The 25,065-nt window shown below is 42.4% G+C and overlaps 1 protein-coding gene across 3 annotated transcripts in view; it reads left to right on the forward strand.

The window, feature by feature from the left end:
- TSPAN4 (tetraspanin 4) overlaps positions 1–25,065 on the forward strand; it is a 465,016-nt gene that overhangs the window by 69,286 nt on the left and 370,665 nt on the right. For all 3 annotated transcript variants that reach the window (XM_065635457.1, XM_065635456.1, XM_065635458.1), the window contains exon 2: positions 7,809–7,902. The gene's annotated coding sequence lies outside the window, so the exon portion shown is untranslated. The remainder of the gene's footprint in view (positions 1–7,808; positions 7,903–25,065) is intronic.

The following is a 25,065-nucleotide window of genomic DNA, read 5'->3' on the forward strand; positions in this document are numbered from 1 at the left end:
CATTTCAACAGTGCTATGTCTGTATTTGTGGATGTGTATAATCTCATAGATGAAATTAAATGAATTATCTGAAAAGAAACCTCTTCAATGGTGAATTTGAAAGAATGACAAATCAGGTTAAGACTTAAACTTTCCCAAACCATTTAATAGCACTTAAATTAAAAAGTATTTACTAGTGCAAGTTTGGCTAGGGCTTTAAAGGAAAATGGAGGGGCTTGAACCACAGGAAATCAATGGCTTAATTGTCTGGAAAAAGAGTTCACTGCAGTGCCAGGATAACCTGGGAGAGAAATAGCCTATTCTGCAGGAGGAGGGAGAGTATTTGTCACTTAAATTTTTCAGCAGTATCAGTTCCACAACAGGTAACTCATGAAGTTGTGAGACTTGATTTAGAGTTGAGAATGCTATATAGCTTGCACCAGGGAAGGATTAAAGACTAAATGAAAGATGGTGAGATATTCTCTTTATTCTAGAAGAACCATTTACTTTTCCTTTCTTTCACTATAAGCAATACTATTTTAAAAACGATTTTAAAAGTAAAGTTTGTTTTGATAAACCTACTTTCTTCATGAACCATCAAGTTTGGGACAGTTTAGGTAGTAAATAAATGCTATTTCTGGAGATTTTTATCGGGTTTCAATTTTCCTCCAAGGACAGCTTTACATAAAGTAAAAGTTAAAGAATAAAATACCTCAACAAAACAAAAGAAGAAACAAACAAAAAATCCAACTCCAACTTTAATAAAAAGGAAATCCATCATGCATTCGTCTAAAAATAGCAGAAATTGAAACTTGAATATATGTATCATTTATTGCATAACTGCTTAGTTAAACGAATGGTGATGTTATCTTAACAAATTTGCATGCTTAACTTTGGTGTATGGGGTATTTCAGTCTAAATATATATATGCTTTTATAGTTACTAAGCAAGAAGAATCAGCCCTTTTTCAAGCATAACAGCTAAAAATGGAAACCAAGTTTAAAGCTGCTGACGTTAATCAGGGTTTCATATTTTGGACTTCTAATCACTTTGATTTAATTATGAATATTGAAACTATTAAACTGTTAGTGCACGTCACAATAATGTCTGAGTGGTGATGTCTGGCAACCTAAATAAATTGCCTAGCACAACACTCTGGATTTCACATAATTGTTAAAACTCCTCAACAATTTCTGGTTTCAAGATAGCTTATTTTCTTTAACAATATAGCACACATTTCCTTGGGATCTAGTTACACTAGATACAAAGGCAGACATATAGAGTTGGATGACCGTGACGGAAAGCATTGACTGATGCAGAGGGGCCCTCAGGAGTCTGCCACATTTCAGCCCCCCTTGTAGGTTTACCTGCTTTGAAGAGTAACCGCTTTCTCAGGCTGCACTGGGACAGCCTCATCCTCCCCAAAGGATGGGTTGTTCATGTTGCTGATTTCATCTAGAATGCCCAGGGTACATAAGAGCTTAAAGCCTCATCTTTCTGCTCTGTATTTGAGAATAAAAGCATAAAAATGAGAGTTCCTCTGCAGGAGAAGAGGGAACTTTCTCACAGGTCAGGCTGACGCTTGAGAGCAGCCAAAGGAGAATATTCCAGGCCATGCAATTCTCTCTGGAATGTTGCTAAAAGATTAAACAACACGTGACAGATGGTTATGTTGTTTAAATACAGTACTGGAAAGTGTCCAGTATTACAGTAGTACATACGATAGAGTAGAAAGAGGTCAGATATCTTACAGTCTGCCAGACATGTAGCTGTGCTCAGGGTCAGTCACTTCTGAATCGAGCGATGGTCTAGTTACATATTTTTGTAATTATAGTTTGGTAAATCAAAGGTGAAAGAATATCCCCTGGAGCCTTAATCTTGGACAGAGGAGAGATTTCTTTAGTTATAAGTTGTACATGGGTCTCAAGCACACAGGATCACAGTTCATCGGTAACGTTTGCAGCTCTCTACCATTTTCTGATATAGGGCACGTAGCTATGAGCTGGAGCTTTATGTGATTTAGTGTTTACTCAAGAGCTTTTTGTGGTGTTAGACAAAGTTGATAGAAGGTCGTTTTCAGAAGGTAAGTTAGCAGTAGGGCTCACACAAGGGATACAGAGTGCAAGTGCATGTTTAGGGCAGGGTGCTTGAGTGGGGTTCTGCTCTTTGCACTAAGTCTAATGGCAGATTCATGTGCTCATCAGTTTCAGAGCTGATATGCAAGTGTGCTACAGTCCCGTATTCTGGACTTTGATTTTACTCTTTCAAGTTATTCTTTACAATCCAGTCATTTTCTGAGACAAGAGTGAAGCACATGTTGCAGGAATAGGGTTGTCAGGGTTAATGCTGATATAAGGAGGATAAGAATAGCACAGAGTTCAGGAAATCCTAAAATAGGAGTGGGAAGGGTGTATCTATTTATATATTCCGCTATGGTTTATATATATGTGTGTGCAAACCATAGGGGAATCCAGAAGGGTAGTTCAAGTATTGAAGCTTGCTCAGATATAAGCTGGAGATAGCTTATCTGGCAAATCTGCTGCATTTGAGTACATGATGATGGTATGGGCACGGCAGGAGAGTTGTAGTCTTTTGTGAGAGCAAGGAGATGTCTTGCATCAAGCAATAGGAATTGAAGGAAGAGATTTCAAATAAACATGGTGATTCTAAGATGTCAGGTGAAGTTTTGTTTGAGGGAAGAGCGTGTAGGCAAGAAATACAACATTACCTTAAAAAAAAAAGTGGGGGTGGGTGGAAGACTCGTGTGGTGGTGCAGAGATGAAACTTGCTGACATTTCTTTTTGTTATTTTTATCTTAAAGCAGATATGAACACTGCTTTTGTTTTTAAAATAGAAAATCCACAGCCTCTTGTGTTTGGTAGGACTTCACAGAATAGCTTTTTTATTTTATAGGCACTATCTGCTAATGCAAGAATACAGGCAGTCAGTAAGTTTCCTGATACAGTTGCAGTAGTTGAAAGCAGAACAGAGACTGAAAAATGCCCCATGCCACTGATGAAGGCAGCTGTGCCTAATCCTTGTGGCACAAAGAATTTCTGTGTTCTCTTCAAGACAGGGAAGTTGAGTAGTTATAACACGTTATGTCCTATGTGCTATTGCACACAGTTGGGGCAATTCCCTGCTATCTGCTGTCCCTGATAATATCGAACCATGGATATCTGTGAGAGCACTGGCAAAAAAGAGATAACTTTGTAATGCATTATGGGAAGAACCGTACAGCAAAGGCATTTCTCCTTTTTAGGGTCAAATGCCATTGGTGATGTCTCTTGCTAGTGGCTCTGTTTCTTGGGACTGTTGCCCAAATGGGTGCAGCTTGGCGTTGCCTCAGAATAGGGAAGGTGAAGCTATTTTCTTGCCTTCTACAACAGGGATACAGCGTTGGTGGATAAGTGAAGAGCAACTGATATAATCTACCAGGAGTTGTGCAAAGCATTTGAAACTATCCCGCATGACATCCTTGTCTTTAAAGTTGAGAGATGTGAATTTGGCAGGTAGACCATTTGGTGGATGAGGAATTGGCTGGATGGTCACATGCAGAGAGTAGTGGTCAACAGCTCATTCTCTGGATGGAGATCAGTGACAAGTGGTGCCACCAGCGCTCTCAACTGGGACCAGTGTGATTTAACATCTTTGTCAGAGACATGGACAGTAGGATCAAGTGCACTCTCAGCAAGTTTGCAGATGACACCAAGCTGAGTGGTGCGGTTGATACTCTAGAGGGAAGGGATGCCATCCTGAGGGATTTTGACAGGCTAGAGAGGTGGGCCTGTGGGAACGTCATGAAGTTCAAGAAAGCCAAGTGCGAAGTCTGCACATGGGTCAGGGCAATCCCAAACATAGATACAGGCTAGGGGCTGAGTGGGTTGAGAGCAGCCCTATGGAAAAGGACTTTGGGGTGTTGGTGGATGAAAAACTGAATATGAGTTTGTGCACTCACAGCCCAGAAAGCCAACTGTATCCTGGGCTGCATCAAAAGAAGTGTGACCAGCAGGATGAGGGAGGTGATTCTCCTCCTCTACTCTGCTCTTGTGAGACACCATCTGGAGTACAGCATCCAGCTCTGGGGCCCCCAACATAAGAAAGCCATGGACCTGCTCAAGCAGGTCCAGAGGAGGGCCGTGAAGATGATCGGGGGGCTGGACCGCCTTGCTCATGAGGAAAGGCTGAGAAAGTTGGTGTTGCTTAGCCTGGAGAAAAGAAGGCTCCGGGGAGACTTTACTGCAGCCTTTCAGTACTTAAAAGAGACCTACAAGAAAAATGACCAGGAAGTCTTTATCAGGGAGTGTAGTGATAGGATGAGGGTTAATGGTTTTACACTAGAAGAGGATAGATTTTGATTAGATATTAGGATGAAATTCTTTACTGTGCGGGTGAGTGAGACACTGGAACAAATTTCCTGGAGAAGTTGTGAATGCTCCATCCCTGGAAGTGTCCAAGGTCAGGTTGGATGAGGTTTTGAGCAACCTGATCTAGTGGAAGGTATCCCTGCCCATGGCAGGGGAGTTGCAACTAGATGATCTTTAAGGTCCCTTCCAACCCAAACCATTCTATAATTCTATGAAGTAGCAGCAAGCTCTGGGCAGTACTAGGATGCTGAGAGGTGTCCTGGATCTAGAAACCAGATTCCTTGACCAGTGTGCAGACAAATATAAGCCTAAAGGAACAGCTGTCCTGGGTCACAGCAGAAAGTCACCTTGATCTTTGTCTCTGAGAACAACGCCAGAGAAGTATGCAAGAGTGGAGAGAGCAAGTATAGGCATTTCAAAACAAGAAAATCGGAGAGCCAGGACTCTTGCCTAGGTCAGGGTGTCCAAGTTCCTGGAAAGCTGAGCTGCCCTTGACAGGTTTTTAATTAGAGGTTTTGAATTTAGGCATTAAGACTGTATCTACCCGCTCTTGCTAGGCTGTATTTTCCCCTGTGAAGTTTGCCTGAAAAAAAATCTAAATGGTTGGGAGATGTCAGAGACTTCTCTTTAGATGGACTCCAGGTTCTGTGATACATGCCAGAGAACCAGGACACAAGTCCTGGTTTGACACAAGTCAGGACAGAAAGATTAAACAGAAGCTTCTGGTCTCTGGAGCAGGATGTCTGGTGTAGTTGTGTTTGAGGGAAGCCTGTAGCACTAATTGGAGTTACACTGCAGCCGACATTCCTGTTGTTATTAAAGTTAATGCTCAGAGGCCATGTTGTGCTCAGAAATGCATGGTAAACAGACATAAATATCTTGTCAAAGGTGGTCCCTGGTCAAAAGAGGAGACAAAGAACAAAACCAAATACCTGGGAATGAAAGCGGGACACAAAGCAGACAAAATGTTTTGCTTGAGGTTTTGTGCAGAGGGAAGTGGAGCGCTGGTCTCTCTGCAGGTGGTGCCAGCACCTTCTGCGCTGAAACTGTGGTTGCCTGGGCTCACATTTTGGAAAGGCTTCAGAGAGGTTGTGGAGTCTCTTTCTCTGTAGATATTCACAAACTGCCTGGATGCAATCCTGTGCAACCTGCTCTAGGTGAACCTGCTTTAGCAGCTGGGTTGACTAGTGGATCTCCAGAGGTCCCTCCCAAACCCAGCTGTTCTGTGATTCAAGGGAAATATGTGCAATGACTATGATACTCAAAGAGGAGGGTTTTGGAGGTCTTCTAGACTTGAATAGTAGACTTAGATGCAGCCTACTGAGATCGCATCCTCTCATTAGTGTAATGCTGCCACTTCTGATGTCAGGGACAACCTCTGTTTCAGGAGGCAGGATTGCAGCCTGAACAGCCATACGTGACCTAGCTTTCATTAACATTGTTTAACAGGCATGATGTTAATGATAGGGCAGTACTGGGTTATACGCAGCTACTCAGCCTCACTGGAGGCAATGTTGTGTGTGTGTGCTTCTGCATCTTCTCTGACTTCTCTCTTGAGCTGATTGTTGGCTGTATTGAAAGCACATGTGACTGCAGTGTAGATACAGCTTCAGCTACATACTTCCCCCTGCATTCCTGTAGAAAGGATAAGGCATGAAATGTGTTCTTGTGCATCTGTGCTTGTGTTTACTGCACTGTACTCTCTAGGGATGCAAACGGATGGTAAGACTGGGTCAAGCCAGTAGTCTGTCTAGCTTGTTCTCTTTTTCACAGTAGCCAAGATCACCTGCAGAATCAGCCAACACCAGTCCACAAAAGTCATGGGGAAAGAAGGATTCATTTGCATTGTTATTACTAAGTCTTCTAACTTGTTCTTCCTTCATGATTGAATTTGTTTTTCTAGGAAGCATCTTTGCTGTTATGAGTGACTCTGGCTTAAAGGAAGGATTTTGCTTTCAGATGCCTTTTGCCTTAAAAGGTGACATAGCTACTGGTATTTGTCAAGTTTAGAAAAAAAAATATCTAAAAATCATCAGGTAGCTCTCCTCAATAAGCACTTAATATCTACTTCCTTAGTTCTGTGTTTTAGAAAAAACCAAAATGAAGCATTGTTTAAGGAATGCATTGCTGATTCTCCTTTGGAGCCTGTTTGATTTATGTGGCAGTGAAATGTCAGACAGGAACACTTTCGCACGTAACAGGGATGTAGCCTGCTTTCTGTTGTGCTGGGTTTTTAGACCATCTGGAAATGAGTGACATTAAGCACCTGAAATAGCAAGATTAAACAAACAAACAAACTCCACACCACAAACACAAAAAAACCCAACCAAAAAACCCCACAACAAAAACTAGGAGTTAACACTGTGGCAAACAGGCACAGTTGGTCTACAGGCCTAATGTCTTCCAAGTGGGTAAATAATCTGCAGTCTTGGTTGTTTGTGGTCAGCAACAATGTCATAGTTCTTTTGTAGGGGTTGGCTTTTTAACCCTAAGTCATTTACAGTGGGGCTAATTGTGTTGTACTTAACTAAAACCTCTCTGCAGTTCCAAACTTAATGCTAATGAGATGTATATACTAGCAGAAATCTTGTGGCATGAAACAGTAGTGTAATTCATGATCCACTGTGACGATAAAGATATAGTGGAAAAGGAAGTGGTTCATTTTTTTCAGAAGGGTTTGTCTACAGTACAGACCTTACTGGTGTTTCTGTAGGTAGAACTGAAGTGTTGGTTGGTTATGTATTTGAATGTTGCTATGCATTTGAGTACAGCTACAATGTTACTTTTCCCTCTGCAGCACCACTTTGTGCAATGTTACCACTCCCAGCAGAAGGTGCCTTTCATTTGTGGGCATTTGCTTCTACCAGCTGACCTTGCTTTGTTGGCATTTGTCAATCTCAGAAACTGGAGTGGTTAGAAATATTTATCAATTTTACTCTCCCCTATCGTGACCTTCTCCCTGCATAGGATACATAAGCTTGTGCTCTCTTCCAAATGCTTTCTGTGCATTTTTCCCTGGGAGCAACAAAGCTTGTTTCTTGGGGTGCTAGTGGATCATAAATTACAAGGTGCTGTTCTTTAGGCAGTCTTTATGTGGACTTTTCTATGCATGCCCAGCATGCCTTACGTCTCTTGCCATTGCGCCTTCACTCTCACTTTATTCGTTTGCATGTGGATTCAATGAGTAAATGTCACCTCATTTGAATGTTTTAAAAAATTCTGTGTTGGAAATGTGCAAGAAGAGATCTTCTCCAGTAAGTCAGTCTTTATTTGGTGACATAAGTTTCATTTTAATAATAAATTTAATTGAGGTCGAAGAGCACGTGGGGAAGTACAGAGGGGAGGGGAAGGGGATTGTGAAGCAGGGACCTGTAATCCTGGATTAGAAAGTCTGTTCCTGAAGTGACTCCTGATCACCACCTGCCTGTTTTACTCATGAGTCTGTTGTTTTGTGTCTTGCAGTGCCATCACTGAAGGGCTGGCTGTTATTGCTGCGGGACATCCAAAGCTGCTTCCAACTGCATCTTGTGTGTCATCTGCAAAACCACCAGTCACAGTGAGTTTCTCCTACACACACTCTGTTTTCCCCAGTAAGGATTTGTTAGCTGTATTCTGTAACAATAATATTTTTCTCTATCTATACTTGGTCAGTTTACTTGCTACTGCAAAAAAAAAAAAATTGATTTACCAGTCCCGAGCCAATGGATATACACCTTCCCCCCACCCCCAAGAGCTCATACTGGAAGCTCAGCATTGCAAACTCTTCTGGCCACCTGCACCTTGTACTGAGGTTTGTGGTGGGGGATGATGGAAGAATACGCACATTGTGTTTTATAGTTTTTCATCCAATGGCCAAGAAGAGAATTAGACGAAACATTTTGTTCCTGAGAACAGTTTCAGAAAGAAAAACATATTTAAATAAAAAGAGGAGAGAAAATTATTCCTTGTGCAAAGAAGATTGAACTTCCTGACTAATTCAGAGTGCCAGAATCAAACCCATCGTACATGTGTGGCATGTAGTCATAGGCAGTGGCAGGTGAGAGGAGAGGGTGTCTCAGTGCTGGAATGTTACTGAATCTGTTTCTAGGTAAGCTCTTAAAATGAGAGGCTGGAATTTTCCCAGCAGTGTAAAGGAGCTAGCTAATTCAGTGCTATTTGGATACCAAATGAAAACTCTGGAAAATTCTCATTCCCTCAAACTCTTTTAATTTCTACCTGAAACAAATACAGGGAAGAAAATGCTTCCCTACCCCTACCAGCTATCAGTGAATGTCCGTGTAACTTGCCTGCGATTCTTTTGTCAATAGTTCTCTTCTGCCAATAACTCAATAAATCACTCAGGTGATTTTGATATTTTGTACCCTTTAAAGCAATGGCATAACAATTGCTTGAAAAGCCATCTCTGGTTTTCAGACAAGTATTTTCCTGTCTTGTGCTGTCTGGGGGAGCTGAATATGTCAGTTGTGTATCTCCCGTGTGGAATCCATCTGCAAGACTAGAAGGGCAGGACCAAATCTACGCAGGTCCAAGTGTTTTCTTCGAAGAGAACTCAATGAAAAAAAATAGTAAGAGCTTAAGGGAGCATAAGGGAGCTTGTACAATAAAATGGAATTGAATGTTGACATGGTGTAGATGTTTGGGTTATGGAGTTGGCATGAGGGAAGTAATTGTGTTCGCATAACTGATTCTCCTAAGAACTAATGGCGCTAGCAGGAGAGAAAGCAATGCTTTAAAAGGAAAAGGCTTCAAACTCTGTGTTGCAAGGTTATAGGAAAGAGAACTGGATACAATGTGTGTTTCTAACCTTTGTCAATATTGCAGATGCATAAATTACAAATGATTTGTGAAATAAGAAAGGTTGCTTCTAGAGAGCTGTTGTGTTTTGTCTGGAAGGACAGAGGCAGCTTGCAGCGTATGTAGAGAATACTGCCTGTCATAAATTGAATATTGAGTGAAAGTAATTGTTTTAATGAAAAATAGATAAAAGTGAGCCTGAGTCATAGAATCATCTGGATGAAGAACCTTTTCCTAATATCCATCCTAAACCTCCCCTGGCACATCTTCCTGCCATTCCCTCGGGTTCTGTCATTGGTCACCGGAGAGATCAGCACCTCCTCCCCTTGTGAGGAAGCTGTTGACCGTGATGAGGTCTCCCCTTAGTCTCCTCTTCTCCAGGCTGAACAAACCAAGTGACCTCAGCTGCTCCTCATATGTCTTTCCCTCTAAACCCTTTACCAACTTCATGGCCTCCTCTCGACACTCTCCAGTAGCTTTACATCCTTTTTATGCTGTGACTCCCAGAACCGCACACAGGGCTCCAGGTGAGGCTGCACCAGTGCAGAGCAGAGCGGGACAATCACCTCCCTTGCCCAGCTGGCAATGCTGTGCTTGATGCACCCAGGACCCAGTTGCCCTCTTGGCTGCCAGGGCACACTGTTGGCTCGTGTTCAACTTGCCATCCACCAGAACCCCCAGATCCCTCTCTGCAGAGCTGCTTTCCAGCATCTCGTCCTCCAGTCTGTCTGTACAGCCAGGGTTGCCTTGTCCTAGGTGAAAAATCTGGCACTTGCTCTTGTTGAACTTCACGTGGTTGGTGATTACCCAGTTCTCCAATTTGTCCAGATCCCTCTGTAGGGCCTCTGTGCCCTCAAGAGTGTCAACAGCTCCTCCGAGTTTTATGTCATCAGCAAACTTAGTATTCCATCAAGTCCTGCATCCAAGTCAGTTGTTAAAAAGTGCTGGCCCTAAGATGTATCCCTGCAGAACCCCGCTAGTGACTGGTTGCCAGACCAACATAACCCCATTTACTAGAACCCTTTGAGCCTGGCCCGTCCACCAATTGCTCATCCACTGCATTGTGTGTTTATCCAACTGTGTGCTGGACATCTTGTCCAGGAAGATACTGTGAGAGACAGTATCAAAGGCTTTACTGAAATACAAAAAGATCACGTCGACAGGCTTCTCTTGGTCAACTAGGTGGGTAACCTTGTCATAGAAAGAAATTAAGTTTGTTAAGCAAGACCTTCCTCTTATGAACCTGTGCTGGCTGGGACCAATGACTGCATTGTCTTTCAGATGTTTTTTCAGTAACTCCCAGAATAATCTTCTCCATAATTTTGCTAGGCACAGAAGTGAGACTGACAGGCCTGTAGGTACCAGGGCCATCTCTTTTGCCCTTCTTGCAGACTGGGACAACATTTGCCAGCTTCCAGTCGTCTGGGACCTCTCCAGATTCCCAAGAGCATTGAAAAATCACAGAAAGAGGTCATGAAAAATCATGGAGAGAACTGAAGGAAGAAACAACTGCTCAGCTGGAAGACTGCTTCCAGTGCTGCAGACATGCCCTGAGATGCATATATCATGTATTAGGAATATTGATCGAGGCCATGGTTGTATCTTGCATTACCACTGTTCTTCCTGATCATTGTGATCAAGATTTCTTAACTCCTTTGAATTCCACTCCTTTCTCTGTGGCCAAGTATAAAGCACTTGGTGCTGGTGTGATGGGGAACTCAGAATTTTATGAGATGGTTAGCTTGGCTCATCTTTCCTTCTGATTTAGTATTGTGCAGAAATGACTGTTTTAATTACGAAAAAGCTGAAAAGCCATGGGGAGCTTTTTCTCTGTACTCTCCTCTGAAGTCTTCTAGTAAACCTGTAAGCGAGCTTTGCCTCTGCTGAAGGCAGCATGATCTTGTCGTAGAGGTTGCATATGATTTCTCCCCACACACCTGCTTCCCCTGTTAATCACTTAGATCCTTGATCCTGCCTGCAGACAGGATGGATCTTGCTATGGACCGTGAATTTTGGCTGGGTAAAATGCAGGAAGGAGAAAGGATTCATGTGAAATGTGTCATGGGTCAGCCAACAGAGAACACTGCTCAAAGCAGAAGCTTCTTGGCGTATGGACAGATTTTTGTCTGAATCTACTGACTGTGGCAAAGACATGCCAGTTTATATCAATTAGCATTCCTGACAAATCATCTGTAGTGATTGTGGGTGTTTTCTTAAGAGAGTCATTGTCATGGGGTGTCACTGGGAACAGTGACTGTATGCACAATCTGAGGTACACTGAGCTGAGTGCTGTAAAGGAGCCCTAGACTGTGTTTCTGCAAAGAAACAGCCTAGACTGCATTTTGAAGTTTTTGGCTTTCAGATCAAAAGCAGGATCGCTTCCACATGCTTAAACCTGCTTTCTATTTCTCTTGAGTTAATGACCATTGCCTTCTGTTTCTTTGCAGAGCCCTGAGAAAGTGGAATCCCTGTTGAACCCATGGAAGCTACCTTCACTTGCATCTGTTAAAACTAGCTGACAGGAAAGGATGAGGTTGCAGATGAATGGTGTCAAAGGCCTTTTCTGTGCTATAACATTTGGCTACTGCACCCTTGAGAAGGCAGGAGTTTGCAGTTGTACTTGCTTGAGTACAACTCCCTGGGGAGCAAGTCAGCCCTGGTGTACTGCTGGATGCACAGTAGATTCTGCAGTGGCAGCCCTGCTGATGCAGTTGCTTCTAACCTTGACCCACACCACCCTTGACTTTCTGCTCTGTCTTGCTTGTTCTTTCGTTTAGCCACAGGACTTTTTGACTAGGCTGCACAAGTGCATGCTGACTAGTATGCCTGTTGAAAGCAGAATGATCTGGTAGCTAATTTAGAGTTTCGCAAGTCCAGTTTCAGCTCCCTTGTCTGCTTGCAGATTCCCATTCAGTAGCATGACTTGGATACTGTGCCAGGTTCCTTTCTGTTAAAGGACACTTCCCACCTTGGATGGAAATTGATGGTAAACATAGACCCAGTGAATGCTCCAATATGGTGGTTGAAGTGGTAATATAAGTATTGACCAGGATGTCTTTCTCTAATATTTCTGCATAGCCCCAATACTATCCCTGAGGTCTTTTTAGCAGTCAAAAAGGGATGATAAGCACTGTGTATGGATGGGAAATACTGGGGGAAGGTTGTCTACCATGCCAGTGATAAAGAGGTGTGAGCATGAGATCCCAGCATCCACTGTCCCACTCTGATCACCGATGGTGTCTTACCTCTCCAAGTGAAAGTGCTTGCTTGGACCTGGGTCACCAGTGGTTGCAAACAGCTGGGGTTCATGTTCCTCACCTGGGATTCCAGTAGCAGGTGCTGCTTTGTTGCTCATGTGGCTTTGCCTTATGTAGTCACATCTGCTTAACTCAGCTGGCCTGCCTGTGGTGTGTTGGTTTTCAGCATTTACCTTAGGGTCACAGGAACGTCTTTTACCTTGCTTTCCAAATGTCACCAGGCAAAGTTCTCTTCAGAGCCTGGCTATTTCAGAGCTGCACAGCCTGCTTCCAAGTAGTTGCCGTCCCCGGTGTGTAAGTGAATAGGATCTTGATAGGATTGACAGCTATAAAACATTCCCTCTGAACTCCAAGATGAAAGTGAGGCATTTCCTTTCTCCTTCCAAAGGGCTTATCTGCTGTAAGAGGAGGGAGGTGGTTTTCTTTTTTAAAATGTAACTCATATCAGGTATCATAGCAGTGTCTATAGCGCTCCATGGCAGCATGCTGTGATGCCTCATGCTATGGGAAACTGGGAATATGGGAATGAAAGGCAGCTCTGCCGACAGGTTTCTGTCTGCATTGATAGGATAGTACTTGTGACTATTATGGCATTACCTGAATCTCACTGGTGATACAGTGGAAAAGGAATAGGGTAAAATTAAGTTAGGGTTCAAATATTCAGATTGCAAAGATACTCCCTGGAGTTTAATCTACTTGCTTGCTTGCTGATGGCATAGCATAGGGAACAGAATAGATTAAAAAAGTTTGGCTCTGCACTGCAAATATATAAGCCAACCTTGCTTTGGCTCCCAGCCCAGGGTGAAAAGGATGGCTGATCACCCTTCTCTTCCAGTGTTGACAGCTATTGCTGTCAGGGACAGATGTGACTTGGGTCTAAGATGGGGATGGTGTGAGTGCTTTTTAGTGGGAAGGTAGATTTTAGGAGATAGTGCAGTTTGTCTGTTCCACAATAAAGCAAAACAACAGAAGTGTTTTTGTGTTGGTGCATTTTTTTTTATTCCTATGATGCAAGGATATTGCTCAAATATTCTAGTATTTAACAATCTTGGATTATATCTTTGGTTCATCCAGTCTCATAAACTGTTCCTCCTCATGCCCAAACCAGTTACCTTACCTGCAAGGAAGCAGGCAGTTCTGGGATACCACTGGCTCTGCAGAAATAAGTCTGTGTATTTGATCCTTATGAAAATGTTTTGAAGAAGTGAACAAGCAAGCAGTGTAGGAATTTGGTGGGCAGATTAATTGCATTCCTGTTTCAGGCTGTTTATTCATAGCTTTAACTTTTTTTTAAGGCAAAAAGGAGGCTATTTTTAGCTTGCTCTTTTTTCCTCTGTATTAACCCAAACAAATTTCCCTCTTGGAGGAGAGGGTGGAGTTGGGAGGAAGGAAGGGTGGAATTGAAACTGCTTCATTAAATCCATTTCAAGATCATCAACACACAATTTTGTTTTCACATTACAGTTCTGAGCACACAAGAGTCTCTTTACACTTTCCAAAGAGGGAAAGCTTTGTGTACAGAGGAGGAGAGTGAGAGGCTCTGAGACAATGAGGCAGTTATGGAAAGCTTATGACTTTTGCTTCCTGAATATTTTTTTCTGGTTACTTCTGGTAGGGTTAGTCTGTTATTTCCAAGGAAAGGTGTGACTTGATGATAATTTGTTCTCACAGCTTCCAGTTCCCAGCAAATGCCTCGTATTGCAAGAGGAAGGGAAGGATTCTGGTATAAGCAGGAAGGTCACTTAGATGTTGCTAAACCATTAATGATATATGTTCTCCCTGAGATCCATCTCTCACCAGATATACATAGGGAACCTGGCCTAAAGACGAGAGACTAAGGTAGGAGGTGAACTGTCAGAAGGGTAACCAAGCTCTCCTTGAGTCCTAGTATATATGTTTTGATGGTTTTATGGTAAGCTGCTTCTGAAGTAAAGAGAGTAACTCCAACAGCTTCCTTACTAGGTTGATGTGACTTTGGCTTTAACTTTTATATGGTCACTGACTTCAGTGTGCTGCAGAAAGGGTTGCTGGGTCCAGGGTCTGTGGATCTAGTCTGTAGAAAGAAGGATACACACTTTGACAACCCAGCAGCACTGCTGCCTAGCCACTGCAGAGCACTGCTTCTTTTTTGTTTCTTTAAACCCCTTGGGCTTTAATTTTACTGTTGGTTCTTCAGTACCTGTTAGTTTCCCCACACTCTGTTGGTAAGAGCTGAAGGATCTTTACAATAGAACAGGTGTAAAGTTCACCATTTGTGGTGAAAGGGTGGAAAGCTGCTTATGCTGTCCTGTCTGATTGCACAGGCTGCTTAAGGTTGGATCCTAAATGATCTCTTCCCACATGTTGCTCCTGCTGTGTGTTCTCCTGATCTGCTGGAGAGCTGATGAAAAACAGAGGTTACCTTTGTGTCTAAAGAAAATGAAAACCTTTCTGTTTTAGAAACAAACAGTAAAAAACCCACAAGTAAATCCGTCTGTTCCAGGAATAACTGGTTACGAAGTTATTGAACTCTGTGTGTGAGCTCAGAGCTGGAAAGGACAACCTGACTTTTCAAGCCTCAGTCCCAGGGAGGACTCCCTGCTGCTGAGGGATCAACATGGGGCAGGAGCCCTTTCTGTGGAGTCTCAGGTTCTCTCTTTCTCTGTTTTCTTCTCCTTTTCCAATTCTACCATTAGGAGGCTGCTCCAGATCACACCTGATCCATACCCAGGTTTTTCTGACCTCCAGCCTAGAAGTGTTCATGGTTGGCTTATTTCTGCACCAAGATAATCCTATGGTTTAAATGGCTCTTCTAGTTTTTTGCTGCTCTCCTCTTCTAGGGTATTTGCAGGCAGTGATCCTGTCCCTTACTAGGCTGTGTTTTGCCAGCTTAAATAAGCCAAGCTTTCCTGAGATAGGCCTGTTATTCTTACCAGCACTTCTGTGAACCTACTCTTGATTCAGTTAATCATCTTTGAATTTTGGCGTGACCAGAACTGCTTGCAATAAGAGTGCCTGGGAAGGGGCTTCTTTCATTAACACCAACTTCAGCCTCTAACCATTAACTGTGGCTTAAGCTAGATCATATATTTGAGAACGATCCTCTGGTCTTGTTTTGAAGACATCAAGCAATGGTGACTCCTTCTGTTCTAGGGGAGTTCTGTCAGTGGTTGGTTAATCCGATGTCTAAATAGGTACCTTAATTTGAATAGACTGCCTTTAGCAACCACATCTTGAAATGCCTTTTTTGTTACTTTACAGAGGCTTTTATTATCAGAAATCTGATTTTTCTTAGAAGTTCTTCTATAATTGTAGACTATGTAAAAGAATTAGTAAATTACAAAAGCTTTCATTTCAGAAACTGAGCACTCCTGTTCCATTAAAAAGGTCCCTTTTAAGGTATCTGAGTATCCAAAAATGGCTCACTATCAGCTTCCATCTCCAGATGACACTGGGCACTTCACCAGCAAAAGTATATGCAAAGAATGAAAATAAAGTCCATTATTTATGAGCTTCTCTCTGAGTTTCCTTGGCTTGTGTGAGGAAAGTGGAATTACTTGGAAATACATTGCCTCCCCCTGGATTTCTGGCTTCTTTGAAGGTTGTCTTGATCTTTGTGAATAATCTTTGGCTTATATGTTTGATTTCATGCCAGTAAACTAAGTCTTTCTATAATATGCATTCCTTCAGGCTTTGTATATCAGGATGATTTGAGGGTTTTCTCCCACTGTTTGGTGTAGTGCCATTTTCCTTTTACTGGCACTGAAGAACAGCGGGACATGGCTGTGAGCAAGGCACAGCCCGCCGTGCACAAAGTCAGGGTTTGTTACCAGGCTGTGCTGCAGGTGCTCTGCCTGTCTGTCAGTGAACTGCACAATCGATCCCTGTGTCTGCCTTTAAAATGGGGGGCAACGACACGTTGCCTGGCCCAGCTGAGCTCTTGTGCTTTCCTAAACCCTTCTGATGACACACTCTCTGACTGCTTAGTAGCTATTGGACTTACAGTGATGGTAGCACAGGGCTGCTAGTGAAGCTGCTCATGGCCCCCAAAACCCGATTAAAATGATGATCTACCTGATCTTAACTCTCTCACTGTTGGGAGTGCTCACATTAAGATGCTGGTCGGGCTGGCTGTGGTTTTATTTTTTGTTCCTCATGCTCTTCCAGTCTCTGGTTTTTGTTCACACTGTCTCTTGTAATATACTCTAATTCAGTGGCTTCTAACCTTTTTGGAACAACAGACTGTTGCCAGACACAAAGTTTCTGGCAAACCGAGCTCCTCGTTTATCATACTTTGCTGTTTTCGCATTCAGGATGCACCTAATTTTGCGTATTGGAGAGGCTGCAAGCATTTATCATGGCCCTGTGAGCTGCTGCTAGGGAACCATTGTGTTACTCTTAGCATAAGGACTGTTTTTCGTCTGCTTCACAGTGTCTTATGCTGAAGTCTTGATTAAAGGTGTAGTGATACAAATATAGTTGTCTTAAAATCGATTGAGTAAATGCCCGATACTTCTTTGAAAAAAAACCCAAAAACCGAAAAAGCTGCCTTCTGGATTTTAACTGAAATCCCACCATGAGAAAATGAATTGCTCTTTCCTTTCTCTTCTCTTGGAGTTTTAGTCCAGAGCTAAATCATTTTGGCAAAATGCTTCCAGACATTTAAATTCCATGATCATAATTTTATTTATAATAATTAATAAATCCTTTCACAATGACAAGCTTTTTCCTGTGAGCCCCTCCTGCTAGATTGCACTTCTGTGTACATATATGATTTATCAGATATATATGTTAAGAAAACACAAATCTTTAAGTGCATTCATCTTCTTCAAGATGGCAGCAATCCTTGTGTTCTGGGCATCCTTTACATCATTTAAAGTATATAATAACATCAGCAAATAAAAGAACATACTGTACATCCCATTGTCCTTGAATAATTTTTCACATATGCAATTATAGTGCCTTCTACTTTCTCTTTTCAAGTGCTTTGGAGAAGAAAGTGCCCTCCTGCTTTTAAAAGTATTCTTTTCCTGATCTGTCACATGTAGTGTTAGTTCATTGTGCAGTTCTCTTCTAGCTACTTGTCCTTTAAAAGTGCAATTACATAATTTATATAAATTTAGAAAGGGAAAGATGAAGATCTCTGTACCAGACTATTTCTTTTATCCTCTGTGGAAGCGAGGAAAAAATCAGGTTAGTATTCTGGAAAGTAATTAGCATTTGAAATGGAGGTTGAGATTGGACATTTTCTCCTGTGTGCTGCAGGAGATGTTTCTGGAGTCCCCTTGCCTTTCATTGATAGGAGTAATTTCCCAGTTTTAATAAAGGACTGTTTCTGAGTCCTGAAGCAGCTGCTCTATAGCCTTTTGTCCTTGCCAAAGGAGAAGGTCAGTGTCTGGTTCACTTTGAACTGAGAGGTTAGCCCAACCCTCTGTATTTAATCTTGAATGTGGGCAAGCAAACAGCCTATGCTTTGGAATTTAGTCTGAATAAGGCTAATTTTATTTGTTTGTTCCACATCAGTGTTCACAAGCCCCAACTGGCAACTCATGCTTGGTAAACACTCTACGACTGCAGGACAGGAAATGATCCATAATCAAAGGGTTTTCAGCCCATGTGGGATAAATGACCACTACATTAGTAAGTGCTCCTGCCTGAATAGAGACTTCATTCTGGCTGTGCCCAGCCATCCTAGATGGAGGGGAACACAGGGTTTATACTACAGCCTGGTGAGAGCTGCACTTCTTGCATGCAAAGTACAGTTGGTCTATCTACAGTAGTTGTCTAGTGTTTCTGAGATGCAAACATGCACATAGATTGCTTCTCTTCTGGAGTACCATGTAGAGAAAGATGGTGACCAGCAGTGGGCTGCTGGTGTCCTGGTGAAGGTGACCCAGCCCTGCCTGTGCTTTTCCCAGAGAACCCCTTGCAAATGGACAGGGAGATGAGCTGTGGGCCATGTGGATTGTTCTTGCAACCTGCTCTCAGCCACCTGTGTTATGTGGCAAAAGAGCACCTGTCAGGAGAAGGGTAAGAGAACAGCTTAGAGCTCCCATTCTGTTGGGGTCTAGCCAGATGGGGCTATGTGAGCTCTTCTGCCAGGCCATGGATTTGAATGCTTTAGGTCAGCATCATTAAGTTCTATTCTAGGACTTATTTGCCTTGCTTACCAACAACAAGTTGTTTTAACAGAAATATGGGGTCTATCATCTTCACCTCTGCTTCTGGAAGTTGCATTTAAACCCAGGATTAGGAGCTGAGGGACAGCTCTGTTGACCTGAATCTAAGGGAGAATTATTTTATAAAAGCAAAACTGTCAGTCTTGTGAATTTTTGTCCAATGGCTCTTTTCATGCTCTTAAGCATCACTGAAGTCCTGTTTTTATCAATCTGCAGGCACAGGAATATGGTGTTTCTCCCACTTGCATTTTTCTTGTATTTAAAAGGCTATCTCTGCAACTACAAGGGCTGCATCTTGATTCATTGTAATTGGTAACATAGATTGTATAGCAGCTTGGGACTTGTATTTGCATTCTCCGGAGTAAGACTTCCAGTAAGATTTCATAGTGAGAAGAAAGCGGACTCATTTTTGCAAACCCTGTGTCTGTACTTGACTCTCAAGAGAAGTGCTGCAATAATCATTTTGATGGTTATTGAAATGTGTCCACCATTAGCTTCAGATGCCTACAAACTAGCTGTCTGCATCTGACTGAGTTATATAGACTCTCCTTCCAGTCAGTAAAGAGAAATAGGTATTTTAGGACAAAGTTCATCTGACCCTGTTGTAGACAACTGCTTTAGCAACATGCCTGTTTCTGTTGACTGTAGTGGCAGTTTGGGAAACTAGTGCAGACATTGATGTCAACGTTTGCTCAAAAGAATCCCATATGAAATATTTCCAGTTTTAAATATAACTGATAAAGCATTTTCAGTAAAGCATAGTCCCCAACCAGCAAACATATTCTGGTGCCCAGGGAGCGGGGTTGTGTGCTTTTTCTATTTTTTTCTACTTTTATTCTCCAGCTCTTTATCTAGAGAATGAAAATTATTCCATCATGGCAGGGATACTGGCCTTCAGAAGGCTCCTTTTATCTACACAAATGCTTTCTGTGGTATTTTTCCACTAGTGTTTGCCTTTTGCTTATCCATCTTAGAGCTGGATTAACTTCAGAAAGGCAGAAGTGCCTTGTATGGAACTCTGAGGCACATTTATTTCTTTGACCAGTAAATCAGTATTATAGTTTCCTGGGGACTGGAAAATAGGGTTTTATTATGGAGTTATACTTCTAAGTCCACTTTCCTGAATGCTGAATTTCCAAGGAAAAGATATAAATCTCCTTCGTGAAGGAGAAGCAGCTATATGAAACAGACTTCAGGGACCTTATTCTCTTTGTGTTAATGCTTTCTTGCTTCTTGTTTCTACCTTCCTCCCTTTCCTCAGGTGCTATGGTATATTACTTAATCTCCTTTGAGGTAAGTATAACTTCTTTGTCGCTGTATGGAAACATTGGTATTCAGAAGAGCTTTTTCCTGTGTCAGAGCCAGTATTTTGTTTCTTTGTAACACTAACCTTCTTAGAACTCTCTAGCTAATATTTTTCTTTTCTTTGGTCTTTTACTGGCTGTGGTACATTGAGTATTGCTTCCCTCCCCAGTAATTTTTTTGTTTTTTATTCGTGACTAATACATCTATTTTATGAAGCAATGAAACCTATTTACAAAGGAAAGCGAAGCTGGTTGCAGGAGCTTGACGGAAATGACAATACGAAGCACAGACTCTTGAGGCATGTTTGTTTTATAGATGAGGTCTGGCATGCAGCAGAGAGGCACAAATTCTGCGGCTCTCCAGAATCCTTCTGGCAGTGTTCAGATTCCTCTTCTACAGCCTGCCTGGGGAGGGTTGTGCTGGGGCTAGCTAGAAGGGGTTTAGTTGAGCAGAGAGGGTGATGAACTGTGGTCCCGTTCTCTCCCCTGGAGCCAGAGGAGTGGAAATCCTAGCTGCTTTGTCCTCTCTGTGTCTCTTTTGTCCTGCACCATTCTTTGTCTGCTTGCACTGCAAACTATTTCAAGAAGAAGCTTTATTCCTGCAATGCCAGTACAAAAGATAGTACATGGAGACTTGCATCCCAATTCCCTCCCTCTGGCCCCCTTTTTTTTCCCTTCCCTATGCATTTTACAGTAATTTTAGGAGACACTGGTGGAGTTCCAGTAACTATGAGTTTAGTTTTCATGGTACTATTCTCCCCTTCTCTCACCTCATCACCTTAGGCATATAGTCTTGACATGATCTTATCAGATGCATGTTTTAGAAAGGTAGAAATGACTTGCATTGCAAGTATTTATCAGCGTGTTCAAATGTGGAAGCTAAGCTCTTGTTTAGTTTCTGCCAGGATCCTCTCATCCCCAGCAGATTTTTGGACCACAGCGCTGACATTTATGCAGGGTAATAGGCTGTGTAGGAGCACCTGTGTGATTTGCTGGGGTAGAGAGGAGATCTTCCCTGCCACTTTGTTTCTGGTCTGCATGTCCTGAAGTTCTAGAAAGATAATACATGGAGTTGCCTGTTATTATGGTAGTGGGGGATTAAGAAAAGTGGACAGCTGATTGCAGCTGTCAGATGAAACGTTCATTTTCATTTGTCTATGAATATTACTCCAGAGCCCACTTGCTTTTGTCATAGATTAAATTTGGTTGTAGCTTCTCTGGGTTTCATCTTGTGTGTACAGGACCTGGATGAAATGTTGACCTGTGATTCAGAGTTGAGGTCTAGTGTTGTGTCTGTTCTGGCATCTTGTTAGCAGAGTTATCTTGTTCACAGCTGGTCTCTTAAAAGATACAGCTAACTTGTCACATTCAGGTCGCTGGTTCAAGCGCTTCACTCAGTAGTGAAGTACAAAACACAACTTCAAATAACATTTATTTTTCACCAAACCACATTTTGATCGTTCTCAGCCTTCTCTTTAATGTCTAGATAATCCAGTCTCAGTTTTGCCCTTCTCTGTTGTTGCTTTCCCAGCCTTACAGGAATGCTGTCCAACCAAAACTAGAAATGGCCACTGTTTGTGACCAGTAAGCTGTTCAGAAAGTTTTGATTCTCTGCTTTGAAGTGCTGGAAATCTAGTACACAGATGGCAAATCTGGCCACCTAAGCAAACAAAAACACTCAACACACCAGAATTTTTCAAGACAAAGTAAAGCTCTGATAGGAAGAGAGCAGTAGGAAAGAGTTGGTTGTGGGGAAATCAGACAAGTTAATTTGGTTTTGATGTTTTAGTTGGATAGGATGGGAGACAGGGAAAGAAAAGATGGTGCTGAAGACAAGAGTCATGGTGTCCTGGGAAAGAGGGAGGGAAAGTCATTGTAAACATGACTAGCGAAACAACCTAGTTCATGTGCAAAGTCCATTTAAATGTAAATTACCCAAAGTGATTTTTTAGTGGAATTTTTAGCAGCACGGTGTGGAAAGATATAAGTATTTTTTTCATGTTTGAATATGTGATGCAGACAGCTGTAGAGAGCTATAAACATCCCCAGTCTCCCTACCTCCTCACACCTACTTCTTTCGTCTAGGCTCCTTGGAGCTGTTCCCTGCAGCAATGCTTCCAGGTAGTGACAGTTAGGATGTTCACTTCAGTCACCAGAGCCCTGTCAGGGCCAATTAGCATCCTAATGACTGGCAGGTACAGTCTTGATAACATTCAGTCTGTGCTCTGTACCAGGGGACCTAGCCTCTTAAGAACCTATCTTGTCTCATCTGACCCATACCAGTCATATAAACCTGGTTTAAAAAAAAAAAAAAAGGAAGAAAATTTCCATTTAATCTTCTCTTCTGAGTCCCAAGGGCTTCAGCACAGTACAAATATACTGTCCTTCCCTTTAGCTGGAAATGATGAATCTTGGCTTGGGGAAGAGTACTTAAATCAAACCGTGGCTTTTATATGTACTGAGGACTTTGGGACGAAGCTTCAACTGAGGTTAAGCAATGCAGTACTAGTTCTTCAGAGCTGTGCTGAATAAGAGCAATCAAAGACCCAGCCACATAGTTGTTAAATATTCAGTACCTGGCCAGTATGAGGACTAGTGTGGTACTTTTCTGAAATTACTGCTACCTGTTGTTGTTTGGGTGTCTGCTGCAATCCACTTCATAACAGACTGGTACCTACAGTTGAAACTGCTTTTGTCATTCAATCAAACCAGTGCTGAATGCTGTGTAGAGACCTTTTCCGTAGCACCGATCAGGCATGCAGGTGAGGAGATTTAGGGGAAGTTTCACAGCTGCTCAGCAAGGCTGGAGTGTGGTGGAGTGTCCAGGGTGTAAACCTGCCACTGAGGCACCCTTTATCAGTGTGGAGATTCTCAGGGCTTTGTATTGTGCTGTGCCAGGCTGGAGGGGGAACAGATCCTCTGGAAGTGGCACAGTTAAACACTGCAGTATAAAATCAGCCCATTTCTGTGCCATGCTTTATTGTTTAGTGACAACATACTTTCCAGAAAAACTCATGCATCTATCCTCATTTCTAGTCCTAAAAGTCAGTGTTCTTTCTTGTTAACATGACATTACTATCGAACCCTGACATGTCCTAGCTCTTCAATGGCTTTAATGAAGTGCTGTGATGCCAGGGCCTGCTGGTTGGCGTGTTGTGTTGCAGCTGGCACTGCCACACAGGGTCTGAAGTTTAATGGGTCAATAGTTTAATGGTCTTTAGGAAGAGCCAAATCACCTGCGATGCTAAATCAGGCCAAAGAGTGGCTGAAGGGCAGTGTATTACAGTGGTTCAGCTGAAGCTACAGTAGGGAGGATTTCAATTTGCAGCGCTGTGGAGGCGGCACCTTTCACTGGTAGCATAACAACCTTAACAACGTATTATTTGAAATGGCAATGCTAAGATTCTGAGGACAAATAAATTTCCTTCCTCATTCGAGACAGGAATTCCCAAGTGTGAACCCTGGATATTGAGTGAGCAAGCATTATTATTAAGGTCATAACTATACTTGAAGCATACACAAAAAAATACCCCTGCTATCCCCCAGCCTGTGAGGCTGAAAGAAGCACATTAACATATCCACATGCTGCATATGTTATTTGTACCATTGCCACGAGAATTTTGGGGTTTTTTCCTGATTTTTTTTAAATGGCCTTTGCTATCAGAATCATGTCATATTGCTATCAAGACTATTTAAATTCTAATCTTAATGTTTTGATATGATGATCTACAATGTCACGAGAACCGGATGGCTAAGAAGGTTTGTATGTACTGAGCCTGCTTTCATTGTGCACGGGGTGTGGTAAACCATCATGGTTGACTTACTGCATGCACACACAGTGCCCAAATCCTGCTAAGATGGCCTGATGATTTGAACTCTGCTTCTTGTGTTCTTTTATGTGCCTGACTTTTTTTGTAGATATCTCTGAGGCTGAAGCCCTCTGTCCCAGTCTTCTTGTCCCTGAGCATCCCCAAATCTGATATTATATGCCTCAGAAGATCACCATATGCTGCTTTCTCCAGGTCTTCATGCATTAAAGCATACTCAAGGTCACTCTTAGTTTTTCTTTACAAACACGAAGGCCAAAAATGTAATCTAAAACATAACCTCCAATAAAAGAGTGATTATTGTATACGTTGTATAATGATCTCTCTTGAAAATCTTAGGTGCTTAGTGTCAAGTTAGATAAAATGGAGAGAGTTGGCACAGCTAATGTAACAGATGGATGATAACAGGGCAGTTTTCCCCCACATTAGTCTGCCCATATGCCTAATCTGGACCTAGAACTATTCTACCTCCCCTTTCGGAGTAAGCAAGGTAGCTAAGTTTCTGTGGCCTGTTTAACAAATGGATCGTGCCCTGCAGCTTACCAAACTGTGTATGAGAAGAGGGTGTGTAGGTTCCCAGGCAAGGGTTCAGGGACTCTGATACAGATTTTGGCAACTTACGTTGCCTGTGTCACCTGAAAGCCAGGGAGTGGTTGGTTGTCCATGTTGCGGAGATGAGCAGAACAATAGCACTAGCTGCTTCTTCTGTAGTGGTGGAGTTTCCCAGCCTTCGGGGCTATCCGGTTACTTAAGATGGAAGCCAGAGGCTGAGAGTCAGGGGTTTGGGGCTGAGGCTCAAGGGTGGTCCCCCAGCTGCCCAGGAAAACAGTGCCCATTGATGTGACTGTGAACATATCTATTGTGGCCAAATCTGAAAAATCATTTAGATCTCTAACTCCCACTACTTTCAAGAGGATTAGGTGTCTGCATGGCTTTATATATAAAAATTCTACCTGCTTCAGTTCTTCATTTGCAAAATCAATAAAATACTACCTCATCTTTTCACGTCCTAGCCTGACTGTGTAAAGATGCCAGGGATTTCTCCTGAGGATTTGCTTTTAAAAGAGTGGGGACATGCTCTCAGTTGGGGCTTTCATCTCTGTATGATTGTTGCCCTATGTCAGAATACAGAGGCTTCTCCTCAAACACATAGTCAAAAGTCGGAGTCTGTAGCTCAAAGTAGTGTATGGTCAAATCAATAATCCGGATGCTCCTTGGTTTTCAGTGGCGTAGGACAATTCCCAGAGATTAATGTAACCACAAAAGCTCTTCTAGAGAAAGCAAACCGCAGGACTGCGTGATTAGACATTTCAAATGGCTGTGTAAAGACTTGCACCTACATATTTTTGAAACACATTTGTTAGTGCAGCTCAGATCCT

The sequence above is a fragment of the Caloenas nicobarica genome, chromosome 5 (genome assembly GCF_036013445.1).
Source record: "Caloenas nicobarica isolate bCalNic1 chromosome 5, bCalNic1.hap1, whole genome shotgun sequence".
Classification (NCBI taxonomy): Eukaryota; Metazoa; Chordata; class Aves; order Columbiformes; family Columbidae; genus Caloenas; species Caloenas nicobarica.